Here is a 16990-nt window from a genome sequence, read left to right on the forward strand (position 1 = left end):
GTTCATAAACGTGGAGGACTCGGCGAACCGAATCGATGTCATTGGCGTTTGCTACAAACACACCTACACCATCCGCGTATGCTGCACTGCGGAAGGTGACGCCTGGGAAAGGAACACCATCGACCATCCATCCGATGTCACGCAGCATGGGGTCCAGCGCCAAAGCGATAAAATACACTGACAAGGGACAGCCTTGTCGAACTGATCGTCTGATGGGAATTGGTCGTGATCTGCAGCCGTTCACAATGATTCTGGAATTTGCTCCATCCAAGAAGTGCCGGATGTCTCTTATGAAGTGCTCCCCGAAACCCTTCCGCGACATAACGGCCAGCAGGTAAGGATGGGAGAAGGCACCGGCGAAATCTAGAGATCAATTGAAGCCTGGGTTCGAGCGTCGGCGGTGGGTGAGTAAGACAGCATCACGGTATAAAGAAAGCAGCGGTGAAGGTGGTTCGATTCGAAACGCCAGTGTACCTTATTCATTACCTGTTTAAGATGTGAAGCCACACTTCGTGCCACCAACTTATAATCAGTGTTAAGAACACGTCCTTAGCCCGACAGTGACCTGTGACCTTTGGATTAAGGACCATACATACAGCTAGAAAATCGGCGGGTAGCTCGCAACCAGCAAACATCTCCTCGCACGTTTTGCAGAAGCGGTCTCCTAACAGGCCGGAAAACCTAGCACTTCGATTAGTGCTGGAATGGCACAAACGAAGGGCGGTATCCTTGCGGAGTACCGCCAGAGATGAAAAACCGCAGTGTCAGGGCCTAAATGCTTGCAGCGTGTGCGCTCCACATGTGGGAGTGACACACGGTGGTGCGGGCCGATATGGCAACAGGCGACCGTCGAAAACATCACAAAGGCAAGTGCCGGAAGGAACGACCAAATACGAGATCACTCGTCAACATCCCAGTACTACCCTCCATGTCGAGGAGTAAACTGCGACTCCCATTTGAACGCCGCTAGCTGCCAGGGCAGTGGAGAAGCCGTGAGGCCGCCCCACAGCAGCGTCAGGCCGGTGCGAGCTATACTGGCGCGAGCTACACCTAGCCGAGTGCTTACATCGTCCACCGCCTACTGCATATGTGTGTGTGCGTGTGTACACACGTATTCAGCGTGCGTGCGGCGGCGACGACGACGACGTTCGCGAGGAGCTAAGGTTATAACTCAAAAAAATTTAATTAAAATTATCTGTGCCCGGACCATAAGAGACGCTAACGAGGCATCCGAAGGCACTGTCCTGTGCCCCCATAAATTACCAGCCTAGCGTAATGCGGCTGCAAGTGCCGTCCGGCTAACCGCAAAAAAAGAAAAAATTCTTAAGATAATCTTAAATTAATGAAAAGAAATGGTGGTGTGTAAGCAACTAACTACTGGGCACATCAACAACTACGACAAGTTTTGCTACCAGCGGAATATCTGATCACTGCAGAAAGTTAACCCATTTCAGGCTGTGTTTTAATTAATTTTAGGTGGGCCGATCCCGGCGGTACTTCAATGCCGGGCCAACACGCGACAGAGGTGGAGCAAGCCCCTAGCACGCCGTCATAAGCCAAAAATGAGTGTAATATTCTGGTTGTGTGATGCAGGACGTATCAGATATTAAGCTGATAAGACAAATACTACACGTTTTTCCCTCCTACCTCCCCTATAGACCTACCTTTTCCTCTCCAAAAATGCCGCCATCCTCTAGTGTCGACGCAGCACGAAAAGCAGGGTGTTGTTAGTAGCAAGACTTATTGCCATAAACCGAAAATAAAAGCTGATGCATACTCTGCTATGCCTTGGGGGCGACGACACACTACTCAGAAACACACCTCCCTCTCCAGGTGTGAAGCAAGTGATGATGTTAAAAACTAAATAGAAAGAAATAAATAAAGACAGAAATGAAGGGAAAATAAAAAAAAAAAACAGCGACGGCAGCACACTCAAACGAAACTGGCGAGATAATCCCATCACCCATAGAATTAACGAAGTAATAATCCTTTAAGATAGATTATGTGTTTTCCAATTTTCCAATAATTTTTCATACAAGGTTCACACAATTTCCGTGTTACCAATTTCCATATTATCAGTATCATAGAACAGTCTACTCTAGTGATGCCCTGAAGGCCAATATCAAATCTGGGGTATGGGTAAGTCAAGGGTAGTTTGAAAGTCTGAGTGACAAAGATCCAGGGGTACACTCAGGCAATTCTTATACGAGGTGCCTTAGTCAGCCCAGAACACCTTTTGATAACCATGAACCATTGCAACTTTAAGAAATCTTGCAAAAGTAATGGTATATTTCCGGTCAGATTCCGCCAGGCGATGCTGGCTCCAAAGGTAGTCCATGAAAGAGACAGCATCGGTGAGGCAAAGGTCATAGATCGTGAAAATGGTGTGGCCCAAGAGCCACACCATTGCGTTACGTCGTGTTCGTTGGTTGGTCTGAATATCAGGGGTAAGGAACCAGTCGATTGACACATAGTCCAGTGTAGTCCCACCGATCAGCGCTAATAGCACACGTGCAAGGTCCCACACTTCTGTGACGTGAGGGCATAAGAGACGATGCTCTCTGGTGTCTACGTCACCACATCGGCCGCAAGCAGCCGAGGGCCATAGGCGGATGGCCACCAGGCGGTGATTAGTGGGTATTAAATTGTTTACAACGCGATACCATAGCGCTGAAACTTCTGTGGGAAGGGCTGGGTGGTTGATATTAGCCCAAGCTTGGTGTCAGATGACCGACGGTCGTCTGTCCTCCAATTTATGTGGTGTGGGCTGGCCTCGAAGCGCCTAGTAAAGGCGCTTCGATGTGCGTGCCTTGTCGGTGGCCACTGTTAGGACGTAACTTTGATTGAGGTAATAGTCCTTGACTGTCGTCATCCGGAATGGAATATGTGTCAAACATACTGGTGCACGCGCCGATTGTGGGCGATAACGGTCGAAAAGCACCGCTGTTGTACCACCTGGGTCAATCTCACGCAAAGTGGCGATACTTTGAATCAGGATTGCCGCACATTTGCGGGGAAATCAATGAGTCCAAGGCCACTATCGACCTTTGGCAGTGTACAATTCTGCGCATCAACTTTGAATAGTGCATGCCGCCACAATAGGCAATATACTGTTTGTGAGATGGCTCTGCTGGTTTGTTTCGGTAGCGTATGGAGTTGTGCTACATACTATGCCCGTGATAGGATGTATGTACTAATCAGTTGGATTCGTTGATGGAGGTCGAGTCGTCGATCAGTGTGACTCATGCAAAATCCTCTGATGCGCGTGAGAATCCGCCTGCACGTGAGTGTTAACATGCGCTGCGGACAGTCAGTCACCTCAAGACCCAAGATACGTTGTTCCCCTACAATCCGGTTGCATGGGCGTTCGATGGTCAATGATCGTGGCCCTAGTGGCATTAGCACCATTTTGTTGGATTTTAACATGGCACCGGATGCTCGTTCATAAACGTGGAGGACTCGGCGAACCGAATCGATGTCATTGGCGTTTGCTACAAACACACCTACACCATCCGCGTATGCCGCACTGCGGAAGGTAACGCCTGGGAAAGGAACACCATCGACCATCCATCCGATGTCACGCAGCATGGGGTCCAGCGCCAAAGCGATAAAATACACTGACAACGGACAGCCTTGTCGAACTGATCGTCTGATGGGAATTGGTCGTGATCTGCAGCCGTTCACAATGATTCTGGAATTTGCTCCATCCAAGAAGTGCCGGATGTCTCTTATGAAGTGCTCCCCGAAACCCTTCCGCGACATAACGGCCAGCAGGTAAGGATGGGAGAAGGCACCGGCGAAATCTAGAGATCAATTGAAGCCTGGGTTCGAGCGTCGGCGGTGGGTGAGTAAGACAGCATCACGGTATAAAGAAGCAGCGGTGAAGGTGGTTCGATTCGAAACGCCAGTGTACCTTATTCATTACCTGTTTAAGATGTGAAGCCACACTTCGTGCCACCAACTTATAATCAGTGTTAAGAACACGTCCTTAGCCCGACAGTGACCTGTGACCTTTGGATTAAGGACCATACATACAGCTAGAAAATCGGCGGGTAGCTCGCAACCAGCAAACATCTCCTCGCACGTTTTGCAGAAGCGGTCTCCTAACAGGCCGGAAAACCTAGCACTTCGATTAGTGCTGGAATGGCACAAACGAAGGGCGGTATCCTTGCGGAGTACCGCCAGAGATGAAAAACCGCAGTGTCAGGGCCTAAATGCTTGCAGCGTGTGCGCTCCACATGTGGGAGTGACACACGGTGGTGCGGGCCGATATGGCAACAGGCGACCGTCGAAAACATCACAAAGGCAAGTGCCGGAAGGAACGACCAAATACGAGATCACTCGTCAACATCGCAGTACTACCCTCCATGTCGAGGAGTAAACTGCGACTCCCATTTGAACGCCGCTAGCTGCCAGGGCAGTGGAGAAGCCGTGAGGCCGCCCCACAGCAGCGTCAGGCCGGTGCGAGCTATACTGGCGCGAGCTACACCTAGCCGAGTGCTTACATCGTCCACCGCCTACTGCATATGTGTGTGTGCGTGTGTACACACGTATTCAGCGTGCGTGCGGCGGCGACGACGACGACGTTCGCGAGGAGCTAAGGTTATAACTCAAAAAAATTTAATTAAAATTACCTGTGCCCGGACCATAAGAGACGCTAACGAGGCATCCGAAGGCACTGTCCTGTGCCCCCATAAATTACCAGCCTAGCGTAATGCGGCTGCAAGTGCCGTCCGGCTAACCGCAAAAAAAGAAAAAATTCTTAAGATAATCTTAAATTAATGAAAAGAAATCGTGGTGTGTAAGCAACTAACTACTGGGCACATCAACAACTACGACAAGTTTTGCTACCAGCGGAATATCTGATCACTGCAGAAAGTTAACCCATTTCAGGCTGTGTTTTAATTAATTTTAGGTGGGCCGATCCCGGCGGTACTTCAATGCCGGGCCAACCCGCGACAGAGGTGGAGCAAGCCCCTAGCACTCCGTCATAAGCCAAAAATGAGTGTAATATTCTGGTTGTGTGATGCAGGACGTATCAGATATTAAGCTGATAAGACAAATACTACACGTTTTTCCCTCCTACCTCCCCTATAGACCTACCTTTTCCTCTCCAAAAATGCCGCCATCCTCTAGTGTCGACGCAGCACGTAAAGCAGGGTGTTGTTAGTAGCAAGACTTATTGCCATAAACCGAAAATAAAAGCGGATGCATACTCTGCTATGCCTTGGGGGCGACGACACACTACTCAGAAACACACCTCCCTCTCCAGGTGTGAAGCAAGTGATGATGTTAAAAACTAAATAGAAAGAAATAAATAAAGACAGAAATGAAGGGAAAATAAAAAAAAAAACAGCGACGGCAGCACACTCAAACGAAACTGGCGAGATAATCCCATCACCCATAGAATTAACGAAGTAATAATCCTTTAAGATAGATTATGTGTTTTCCAATTTTCCAATAATTTTTCATACAAGGTTCACACAATTTCCGTGTTACCAATTTCCATATTATCAGTATCATAGAACAGTCTACTCTAGTGATGCCCTGAAGGCCAATATCAAATCTGGGGTATGGGTAAGTCAAGGGTAGTTTGAAAGTCTGAGTGACAAAGATCCAAGGGTACACTCAGGCAATTCTTATACGAGGTGCCTTAGTCAGCCCAGAACACCTTTTGATAACCATGAACCATTGCAACTTTAAGAAATCTTGCAAAAGTAATGGTATATTTCCGGTCAGATTCCGCCAGGCGATGCTGGCTCCAAAGGTAGTCCATGAAAGAGACAGCATCGGTGAGGCAAAGGTCATAGATCGTGAAAATGGTGTGGCCCAAGAGCCACACCATTGCGTTACGTCGTGTTCGTTGGTTGGTCTGAATATCAGGGGTAAGGAACCAGTCGATTGACACATAGTCCAGTGTAGTCCCACCGATCAGCGCTAATAGCACACGTGCAAGGTCCCACACTTCTGTGACGTGAGGGCATAAGAGACGATGCTCTCTGGTGTCTACGTCACCACATCGGCCGCAAGCAGCCGAGGGCCATAGGCGGATGGCCACCAGGCGGTGATTAGTGGGTATTAAATTGTTTACAACGCGATACCATAGCGCTGAAACTTCTGTGGGAAGGGCTGGGTGGTTGATATTAGCCCAAGCTTGGTGTCAGATGACCGACGGTCGTCTGTCCTCCAATTTATGTGGTGTGGGCTGGCCTCGAAGCGCCTAGTAAAGGCGCTTTGATGTGCGTGCCTTGTCGGTGGCCACTGTTAGGACGTAACTTTGATTGAGGTAATAGTCCTTGACTGTCGTCATCCGGAATGGAATATGTGTCAAACATACTGGTGCACGCGCCGATTGTGGGCGATAACGGTCGAAAAGCACCGCTGTTGTACCACCTGGGTCAATCTCACGCAAAGTGGCGATACTTTGAATCAGGATTGCCGCACATTTGCGGGGAAAGTCAATGAGTCCAAGGCCACTATCGACCTTTGGCAGTGTACAATTCTGCGCATCAACTTTGAATAGTGCATGCCGCCACAATAGGCAATATACTGTTTGTGAGATGGCTCTGCTGGTTTGTTTCGGTAGCGTATGGAGTTGTGCTACATACTATGCCCGTGATAGGATGTATGTACTAATCAGTTGGATTCGTTGATGGAGGTCGAGTCGTCGATCAGTGTGACTCATGCAAAATCCTCAGATGCGCGTGAGAATCCGCCTGCACGTGAGTGTTAACATGCGCTGCGGACAGTCAGTCACCTCAAGACCCAAGATACGTTGTTCCCCTACAATCCGGTTGCATGGGCGTTCGATGGTCAATGATCGTGGCCCTAGTGGCATTAGCACCATTTTGTTGGATTTTAACATGGCACCGGATGCTCGTTCATAAACGTGGAGGACTCGGCGAACCGAATCGATGTCATTGGCGTTTGCTACAAACACACCTACACCATCCGCGTATGCCGCACTGCGGAAGGTAACGCCTGGGAAAGGAACACCATCGACCATCCATCCGATGTCACGCAGCATGGGGTCCAGCGCCAAAGCGATAAAATACACTGACAAGGGACAGCCTTGTCGAACTGATCGTCTGATGGGAATTGGTCGTGATCTGCAGCCGTTCACAATGATTCTGGAATTTGCTCCATCCAAGAAGTGCCGGATGTCTCTTATGAAGTGCTCCCCGAAACCCTTCCGCGACATAACGGCCAGCAGGTAAGGATGGGAGAAGGCACCGGCGAAATCTAGAGATCAATTGAAGCCGGGGTTCGAGCGTCGGCGGTGGGTGAGTAAGACAGCATCACGGTATATAGAAGCAGCGGTGAAGGTGGTTCGATTCGAAACGCCAGTGTACCTTATTCATTACCTGTTTAAGATGTGAAGCCACACTTCGTGCCACCAACTTATAATCAGTGTTAAGAACACGTCCTTAGCCCGACAGTGACCTGTGACCTTTGGATTAAGGACCATACATACAGCTAGAAAATCGGCGGGTAGCTCGCAACCAGCAAACATCTCCTCGCACGTTTTGCAGAAGCGGTCTCCTAACAGGCCGGAAAACCTAGCACTTCGATTAGTGCTGGAATGGCACAATCGAAGGGCGGTATCCTTGCGGAGTACCGCCAGAGATGAAAAACCGCAGTGTCAGGGCCTAAATGCTTGCAGCGTGTGCGCTCCACATGTGGGAGTGACACACGGTGGTGCGGGCCGATATGGCAACAGGCGACCGTCGAAAACATCACAAAGGCAAGTGCCGGAAGGAACGACAAAATACGAGATCACTCGTCAACATCGCAGTACTACCCTCCATGTCGAGGAGTAAACTGCGACTCCCATTTGAACGCCGCTAGCTGCCAGGGCAGTGGAGAAGCCGTGAGGCCGCCCCACAGCAGCGTCAGGCCGGTGCGAGCTATACTGGCGCGAGCTACACCTAGCCGAGTGCTTACATCGTCCACCGCCTACTGCATATGTGTGTGTGCGTGTGTACACACGTATTCAGCGTGCGTGCGGCGACGACGACGACGACGACGACGTTCGCGAAGAGCTAAGGTTATAACTCCAAAAAATTTAATTAAAATTATCTGTGCCCGGACCATAAGAGACGCTAACGAGGCATCCGAAGGCACTGTCCTGTGCCCCCATAAATTACCAGCCTAGCGTAATGCGGCTGCAAGTGCCGTCCAGCTAACCGCAAAAAAAAAAAAATTCTTAAGATAATCTTAAATTAATGAAAAGAAATCGTGGTGTGTAAGCAACTAACTACTGGGCACATCAACAACTACGACAAGTTTTGCTACCAGCGGAATATCTGATCACTGCAGAAAGTTAACCCATTTCAGGCTGTGTTTTAATTAATTTTAGGTGGGCCGATCCCGGCGGTACTTCAATGCCGGGCCAACCCGCGACAGAGGTGGAGCAAGCCCCTAGCACGCCGTCATAAGCCAAAAATGAGTGTAATATTCTGGTTGTGTGATGCAGGACGTATCAGATATTAAGCTGATAAGACAAATACTACACGTTTTTCCCTCCTACCTCCCCTATAGACCTACCTTTTCCTCTCCAAAAATGCCGCCATCCTCTAGTGTCGACGCAGCACGTAAAGCAGGGTGTTGTTAGTAGCAAGACTTATTGCCATAAACCGAAAATAAAAGCGGAGGCATACTCTGCTATGCCTTGGGGGCGACGACACACTACTCAGAAACACACCTCCCTCTCCAGGTGTGAAGCAAGTGATGATGTTAAAAACTAAATAGAAAGAAATAAATAAAGACAGAAATGAAGGGAAAATAAAAAAAAAACAGCGACGGCAGCACACTCAAACGAAACTGGCGAGATAATCCCATCACCCATAGAATTAACGAAGTAATAATCCTTTAAGATAGATTATGTGTTTTCCAATTTTCCAATAATTTTTCATACAAGGTTCACACAATTTCCGTGTTACCAATTTCCATATTATCAGTATCATAGAACAGTCTACTCTAGTGATGCCCTGAAGGCCAATATCAAATCTGGGGTATGGGTAAGTCAAGGGTAGTTTGAAAGTCTGAGTGACAAAGATCCAGGGGTACACTCAGGCAATTCTTATACGAGGTGCCTTAGTCAGCCCAGAACACCTTTTGATAACCATGAACCATTGCAACTTTAAGAAAGCTTGCAAAAGTAATGGTATATTTCCGGTCAGATTCCGCCAGGCGATGCTGGCTCCAAAGGTAGTCCATGAAAGAGACAGCATCGGTGAGGCAAAGGTCATAGATCGTGAAAATGGTGTGGCCCAAGAGCCACACCATTGCGTTACGTCGTGTTCGTTGGTTGGTCTGAATATCAGGGGTAAGGAACCAGTCGATTGACACATAGTCCAGTGTAGTCCCACCGATCAGCGCTAATAGCACACGTGCAAGGTCCCACACTTCTGTGACGTGAGGGCATAAGAGACGATGCTCTCTGGTGTCTACGTCACCACATCGGCCGCAAGCAGCCGAGGGCCATAGGCGGATGGCCACCAGGCGGTGATTAGTGGGTATTAAATTGTTTACAACGCGATACCATAGCGCTGAAACTTCTGTGGGAAGGGCTGGGTGGTTGATATTAGCCCAAGCTTGGTGTCAGATGACCGACGGTCGTCTGTCCTCCAATTTATGTGGTGTGGGCTGGCCTCGAAGCGCCTAGTAAAGGCGCTTCGATGTGCGTGCCTTGTCGGTGGCCACTGTTAGGACGTAACTTTGATTGAGGTAATAGTCCTTGACTGTCGTCATCCGGAATGGAATATGTGTCAAACATACTGGTGCACGCGCCGATTGTGGGCGATAACGGTCGAAAAGCACCGCTGTTGTACCACCTGGGTCAATCTCACGCAAAGTGGCGATACTTTGAATCAGGATTGCCGCACATTTGCGGGGAAAGTCAATGAGTCCAAGGCCACTATCGACCTTTGGCAGTGTACAATTCTGCGCATCAACTTTGAATAGTGCATGCCGCCACAATAGGCAATATACTGTTTGTGAGATGGCTCTGCTGGTTTGTTTCGGTAGCGCATGGAGTTGTGCTACATACTATGCCCGTGATAGGATGTATGTACTAATCAGTTGGATTCGTTGATGGAGGTCGAGTCGTCGATCAGTGTGACTCATGCAAAATCCTCTGATGCGCGTGAGAATCCGCCTGCACGTGAGTGTTAACATGCGCTGCGGACAGTCAGTCACCTCAAGACCCAAGATACGTTGTTCCCCTACAATCCGGTTGCATGGGCGTTCGATGGTCAATGATCGTGGCCCTAGTGGCATTAGCACCATTTTGTTGGATTTTAACATGGCACCGGATGCTCGTTCATAAACGTGGAGGACTCGGCGAACCGAATCGATGTCATTGGCGTTTGCTACAAACACACCTACACCATCCGCGTATGCTGCACTGCGGAAGGTGACGCCTGGGAAAGGAACACCATCGACCATCCATCCGATGTCACGCAGCATGGGGTCCAGCGCCAAAGCGATAAAATACACTGACAAGGGACAGCCTTGTCGAACTGATCGTCTGATGGGAATTGGTCATGATCTGCAGCCGTTCAGAATGATTCTGGAATTTGCTCCATCCAAGAAGTGCCGGATGTCTCTTATGAAGTGCTCCCCGAAACCCTTCCGCGACATAACGGCCAGCAGGTAAGGATGGGAGAAGGCACCGGCGAAATCTAGAGATCAATTGAAGCCGGGGTTCGAGCGTCGGCGGTGGGTGAGTAAGACAGCATCACGGTATATAGAAGCAGCGGTGAAGGTGGTTCGATTCGAAACGCCAGTGTACCCTATTCATTACCTGTTTAAGATGTGAAGCCACACTTCGTGCCACCAACTTATAATCAGTGTTAAGAACACGTCCTTAGCCCGACAGTGACCTGTGACCTTTGGATTAAGGACCATACATACAGCTAGAAAATCGGCGGGTAGCTCGCAACCAGCAAACATCTCCTCGCACGTTTTGCAGAAGCGGTCTCCTAACAGGCCGGAAAACCTAGCACTTCGATTAGTGCTGGAATGGCACAATCGAAGGGCGGTATCCTTGCGGAGTACCGCCAGAGATGAAAAACCGCAGTGTCAGGGCCTAAATGCTTGCAGCGTGTGCGCTCCACATGTGGGAGTGACACACGGTGGTGCGGGCCGATATGGCAACAGGCGACCGTCGAAAACATCACAAAGGCAAGTGCCGGAAGGAACGACCAAATACGAGATCACTCGTCAACATCGCAGTACTACCCTCCATGTCGAGGAGTAAACTGCGACTCCCATTTGAACGCCGCTAGCTGCCAGGGCAGTGGAGAAGCCGTGAGGCCGCCCCACAGCAGCGTCAGGCCGGTGCGAGCTATACTGGCGCGAGCTACACCTAGCCGAGTGCTTACATCGTCCACCGCCTACTGCATATGTGTGTGTGCGTGTGTACACACGTATTCAGCGTGCGTGCGGCGGCGACGACGACGACGACGTTCGCGAGGAGCTAAGGTTATAACTCCAAATAATTTAATTAAAATTATCTGTGTCCGGACCATAAGAGACGCTAACGAGGCATCCGAAGGCACTGTCCTGTGCCCCCATAAATTACCAGCCTAGCGTAATGCGGCTGCAAGTGCCGTCCGGCTAACCGCATAAAAAAAAAAATTCTTAAGATAATCTTAAATTAATGAAAAGAAATCGTGGTGTGTAAGCAACTAACTACTGGGCACATCAACAACTACTACAAGTTTTGCTACCAGCGGAATATCTGATCACTGCAGAAAGTTAACCCATTTCAGGCTGTGTTTTAATTAATTTTAGGTGGGCCGATCCCGGCGGTACTTCAATGCCGGGCCCACCCGCGACAGAGGTGGAGCAAGCCCCTAGCACTCCGTCATAAGCCAAAAATGAGTGTAATATTCTGGTCGTGTGATGCAGGACGTATCAGATATTAAGCTGATAAGACAAATACTACACTTTTTTCCCTCCTACCTCCCCTATAGACCTACCTTTTCCTCTCCAAAAATGCCGCCATCCTCTAGTGTCGACGCAGCACGTAAAGCAGGGTGTTGTTAGTAGCAAGACTTATTGCCATAAACCGAAAATAAAAGCGGAGGCATACTCTGCTATGCCTTGGGGGTGACGACACACTACTCAGAAACACACCTCCCTCTCCAGGTGTGAAGCAAGTGATGATGTTAAAAACTAAATAGAAAGAAATAAATAAAGACAGAAATGAAGGCAAAATAAAAAAAAAACAGCGACGGCAGCACACTCAAACGAAACTGGCGAGATAATCCCATCACCCATAGAATTAACGAAGTAATAATCCTTTAAGATAGATTATGTGTTTTCCAATTTTCCAATAATTTTTCATACAAGGTTCACACAATTTCCGTGTTACCAATTTCCATATTATCAGTATCATAGAACAGTCTACTCTAGTGATGCCCTGAAGGCCAATATCAAATCTGGGGTATGGGTAAGTCAAGGGTAGTTTGAAAGTCTGAGTGACAAAGATCCAGGGGTACACTCAGGCAATTCTTATACGAGGTGCCTTAGTCAGCCCAGAACACCTTTTGATAACCATGAACCATTGCAACTTTAAGAAAGCTTGCAAAAGTAATGGTATATTTCCGGTCAGATTCCGCCAGGCGATGCTGGCTCCAAAGGTAGTCCATGAAAGAGACAGCATCGGTGAGGCAAAGGTCATAGATCGTGAAAATGGTGTGGCCCAAGAGCCACACCATTGCGTTACGTCGTGTTCGTTGGTTGGTCTGAATATCAGGGGTAAGGAACCAGTCGATTGACACATAGTCCAGTGTAGTCCCGCCGATCAGCGCTAATAGCACACGTGCAAGGTCCCACACTTCTGTGACGTGAGGGCATAAGAGACGATGCTCTCTGGTGTCTACGTCACCACATCGGCCGCAAGCAGCCGAGGGCCATAGGCGGATGGCCACCAGGCGGTGATTAGTGGGTATTAAATTGTTTACAACGCGATACCATAGCGCTGAAACTTCTGTGGGAAGGGCTGGGTGGTTGATATTAGCCCAAGCTTGGTGTCAGATGACCGACGGTCGTCTGTCCTCCAATTTATGTGGTGTGGGCTGGCCTCGAAGCGCCTAGTAAAGGCGCTTCGATGTGCGTGCCTTGTCGGTGGCCACTGTTAGGACGTAACTTTGATTGAGGTAATAGTCCTTGACTGTCGTCATCCGGAATGGAATATGTGTCAAACATACTGGTGCACGCGCCGATTGTGGGCGATAACGGTCGAAAAGCACCGCTGTTGTACCACCTGGGTCAATCTCACGCAAAGTGGCGATACTTTGAATCAGGATTGCCGCACATTTGCGGGGAAAGTCAATGAGTCCAAGGCCACTATCGACCTTTGGCAGTGTACAATTCTGCGCATCAACTTTGAATAGTGCATGCCGCCACAATAGGCAATATACTGTTTGTGAGATGGCTCTGCTGGTTTGTTTCGGTAGCGCATGGAGTTGTGCTACATACTATGCCCGTGATAGGATGTATGTACTAATCAGTTGGATTCGTTGATGGAGGTCGAGTCGTCGATCAGTGTGACTCATGCAAAATCCTCTGATGCGCGTGAGAATCCGCCTGCACGTGAGTGTTAACATGCGCTGCGGACAGTCAGTCACCTCAAGACCCAAGATACGTTGTTCCCCTACAATCCGGTTGCATGGGCGTTCGATGGTCAATGATCGTGGCCCTAGTGGCATTAGCACCATTTTGTTGGATTTTAACATGGCACCGGATGCTCGTTCATAAACGTGGAGGACTCGGCGAACCGAATCGATGTCATTGGCGTTTGCTACAAACACACCTACACCATCCGCGTATGCTGCACTGCGGAAGGTGACGCCTGGGAAAGGAACACCATCGACCATCCATCCGATGTCACGCAGCATCGGGTCCAGCGCCAAAGCGATAAAATACACTGACAAGGGACAGCCTTGTCGAACTGATCGTCTGATGGGAATTGGTCATGATCTGCAGCCGTTCACAATGATTCTGGAATTTGCTCCATCCAAGAAGTGCCGGATGTCTCTTATGAAGTGCTCCCCGAAACCCTTCCGCGACATAACGGCCAGCAGGTAAGGATGGGAGAAGGCACCGGCGAAATCTAGAGATCAATTGAAGCCGGGGTTCGAGCGTCGGCGGTGGGTGAGTAAGACAGCATCACGGTATATAGAAGCAGCGGTGAAGGTGGTTCGATTCGAAACGCCAGTGTACCTTATTCATTACCTGTTTAAGATGTGAAGCCACACTTCGTGCCACCAACTTATAATCAGTGTTAAGAACACGTCCTTAGCCCGACAGTGACCTGTGACCTTTGGATTAAGGACCATACATACAGCTAGAAAATCGGCGGGTAGCTCGCAACCAGCAAACATCTCCTCGCACGTTTTGCAGAAGCGGTCTCCTAACAGGCCGGAAAACCTAGCACTTCGATTATTGCTGGAATGGCACAATCGAAGGGCGGTATCCTTGCGGAGTACCGCCAGAGATGAAAAACCGCAGTGTCAGGGCCTAAATGCTTGCAGCGTGTGCGCTCCACATGTGGGAGTGACACACGGTGGTGCGGGCCGATATGGCAACAGGCGACCGTCGAAAACATCACAAAGGCAAGTGCCGGAAGGAACGACCAAATACGAGATCACTCGTCAACATCCCAGTACTACCCTCCATGTCGAGGAGTAAACTGCGACTCCAATTTGAACGCCGCTAGCTGCCAGGGCAGTGGAGAAGCCGTGAGGCCGCCCCACAGCAGCGTCAGGCCGGTGCGAGCTATACTGGCGCGAGCTACACCTAGCCGAGTGCTTACATCGTCCACCGCCTACTGCATATGTGTGTGTGCGTGTGTACACACGTATTCAGCGTGCGTGCGGCGGCGACGACGACGACGACGTTCGCGAGGAGCTAAGGTTATAACTCCAAAAAATTTAATTAAAATTATCTGTGTCCGGACCATAAGAGACGCTAACGAGGCATCCGAAGGCACTGTCCTGTGCCCCCATAAATTACCAGCCTAGCGTAATGCGGCTGCAAGTGCCGTCCGGCTAACCGCAAAAAAAAAAAAATTCTTAAGATAATCTTAAATTAATGAAAAGAAATCGTGGTGTGTAAGCAACTAACTACTGGGCACATCAACAACTACGACAAGTTTTGCTACCAGCGGAATATCTGATCACTGCAGAAAGTTAACCCATTTCAGGCTGTGTTTTAATTAATTTTAGGTGGGCCGATCCCGGCGGTACTTCAATGCCGGGCCAACCCGCGACAGAGGTGGAGCAAGCCCCTAGCACTCCGTCATAAGCCAAAAATGAGTGTAATATTCTGGTCGTGTGATGCAGGACGTATCAGATATTAAGCTGATAAGACAAATACTACACTTTTTTCCCTCCTACCTCCCCTATAGACCTACCTTTTCCTCTCCAAAAATGCCGCCATCCTCTAGTGTCGACGCAGCACGTAAAGCAGGGTGTTGTTAGTAGCAAGACTTATTGCCATAAACCGAAAATAAAAGCGGAGGCATACTCTGCTATGCCTTGGGGGTGACGACACACTACTCAGAAACACACCTCCCTCTCCAGGTGTGAAGCAAGTGATGATGTTAAAAACTAAATAGAAAGAAATAAATAAAGACAGAAATGAAGGCAAAATAAAAAAAAAACAGCGACGGCATCACACTCAAACGAAACTGGCGAGATAATCCCATCGCCCATAGAATTAACGAAGTAATAATCCTTTAAGATAGATTATGTGTTTTCCAATTTTCCAATAATGTTTCATACAAGGTTCACACAATTTCCGTGTTACCAATTTCCATATTAACAGTATCATAGAACAGTCTACTCTAGTGATGCCCTGAAGGCCAATATCAAATCTGGGGTATGGGTAAGTCAAGGGTAGTTTGAAAGTCTGAGTGACAAAGATGCAGGGGTACACTCAGGCAATTCTTATACGAGGTGCCTTAGTCAGCCCAGAACACCTTTTGATAACCATGAACCATTGCAACTTTAAGAAATCTTGCAAAAGTAATGGTATATTTCCGGTCAGATTCCGCCAGGCGATGCTGGCTCCAAAGGTAGTCCATGAAAGAGACAGCATCGGTGAGGCAAAGGTCATAGATCGTGAAAATGGTGTGGCCCAAGAGCCACACCATTGCGTTACGTCGTGTTCGTTGGTTGGTCTGAATATCAGGGGTAAGGAACCAGTCGATTGACACATAGTCCAGTGTAGTCCCACCGATCAGCGCTAATAGCACACGTGCAAGGTCCCACACTTCTGTGACGTGAGGGCATAAGAGACGATGCTCTCTGGTGTCTACGTCACCACATCGGCCGCAAGCAGCCGAGGGCCATAGGCGGATGGCCACCAGGCGGTGATTAGTGGGTATTAAATTGTTTACAACGCGATACCATAGCGCTGAAACTTCTGTGGGAAGGGCTGGGTGGTTGATATTAGCCCAAGCTTGGTGTCAGATGACCGACGGTCGTCTGTCCTCCAATTTATGTGGTGTGGGCTGGCCTCGAAGCGCCTAGTAAAGGCGCTTCGATATGCGTGCCTTGTCGGTGGCCACTGTTAGGACGTAACTTTGATTGAGGTAATAGTCCTTGACTGTCGTCATCCGGAATGGAATATGTGTCAAACATACTGGTGCACGCGCCGATTGTGGGCGATAACGGTCGAAAAGCACCGCTGTTGTACCACCTGGGTCAATCTCACGCAAAGTGGCGATACTTTGAATCAGGATTGCCGCACATTTGCGGGGAAAGTCAATGAGTCCAAGGCCACTATCGACCTTTGGCAGTGTACAATTCTGCGCATCAACTTTGAATAGTGCATGCCGCCACAATAGGCAATATACTGTTTGTGAGATGGCTCTGCTGGTTTGTTTCGGTAGCGTATGGAGTTGTGCTACATACTATGCCCGTGATAGGATGTATGTACTAATCAGTTGGATTCGTTGATGGAGGTCAAGTCG

The 16990-nt window shown here is 49.0% G+C and overlaps 3 non-coding genes and 2 pseudogenes across 3 annotated transcripts; all 5 read right to left on the reverse strand.

Moving 5' to 3' along the window:
• Positions 1-1471: 1471 nt before the first annotated feature.
• On the reverse strand, positions 1472-1662 carry LOC124769645. Its single transcript, XR_007013040.1, has one exon. It is a non-coding gene; the product is annotated as a U2 spliceosomal RNA (small nuclear RNA).
• Positions 1663-4910: 3248 nt separating this feature from the next.
• LOC124769625 lies at positions 4911-5101 on the reverse strand. The gene has a single exon (XR_007013033.1). It is a non-coding gene; the product is annotated as a U2 spliceosomal RNA (small nuclear RNA).
• A 3253-nt stretch (positions 5102-8354) lies between these two features.
• Positions 8355-8545, reverse strand: LOC124769636. Its single transcript, XR_007013036.1, has one exon. It is a non-coding gene; the product is annotated as a U2 spliceosomal RNA (small nuclear RNA).
• A 3249-nt stretch (positions 8546-11794) lies between these two features.
• On the reverse strand, positions 11795-12005 carry LOC124769573 (annotated as a pseudogene).
• Positions 12006-15234: 3229 nt separating this feature from the next.
• Positions 15235-15445, reverse strand: LOC124769466 (annotated as a pseudogene).
• Between the last annotated feature and the right edge of the window lie 1545 nt (positions 15446-16990).

This window comes from Schistocerca piceifrons, unplaced genomic scaffold (genome assembly GCF_021461385.2).
Source record: "Schistocerca piceifrons isolate TAMUIC-IGC-003096 unplaced genomic scaffold, iqSchPice1.1 HiC_scaffold_701, whole genome shotgun sequence".
Classification (NCBI taxonomy): Eukaryota; Metazoa; Arthropoda; class Insecta; order Orthoptera; family Acrididae; genus Schistocerca; species Schistocerca piceifrons.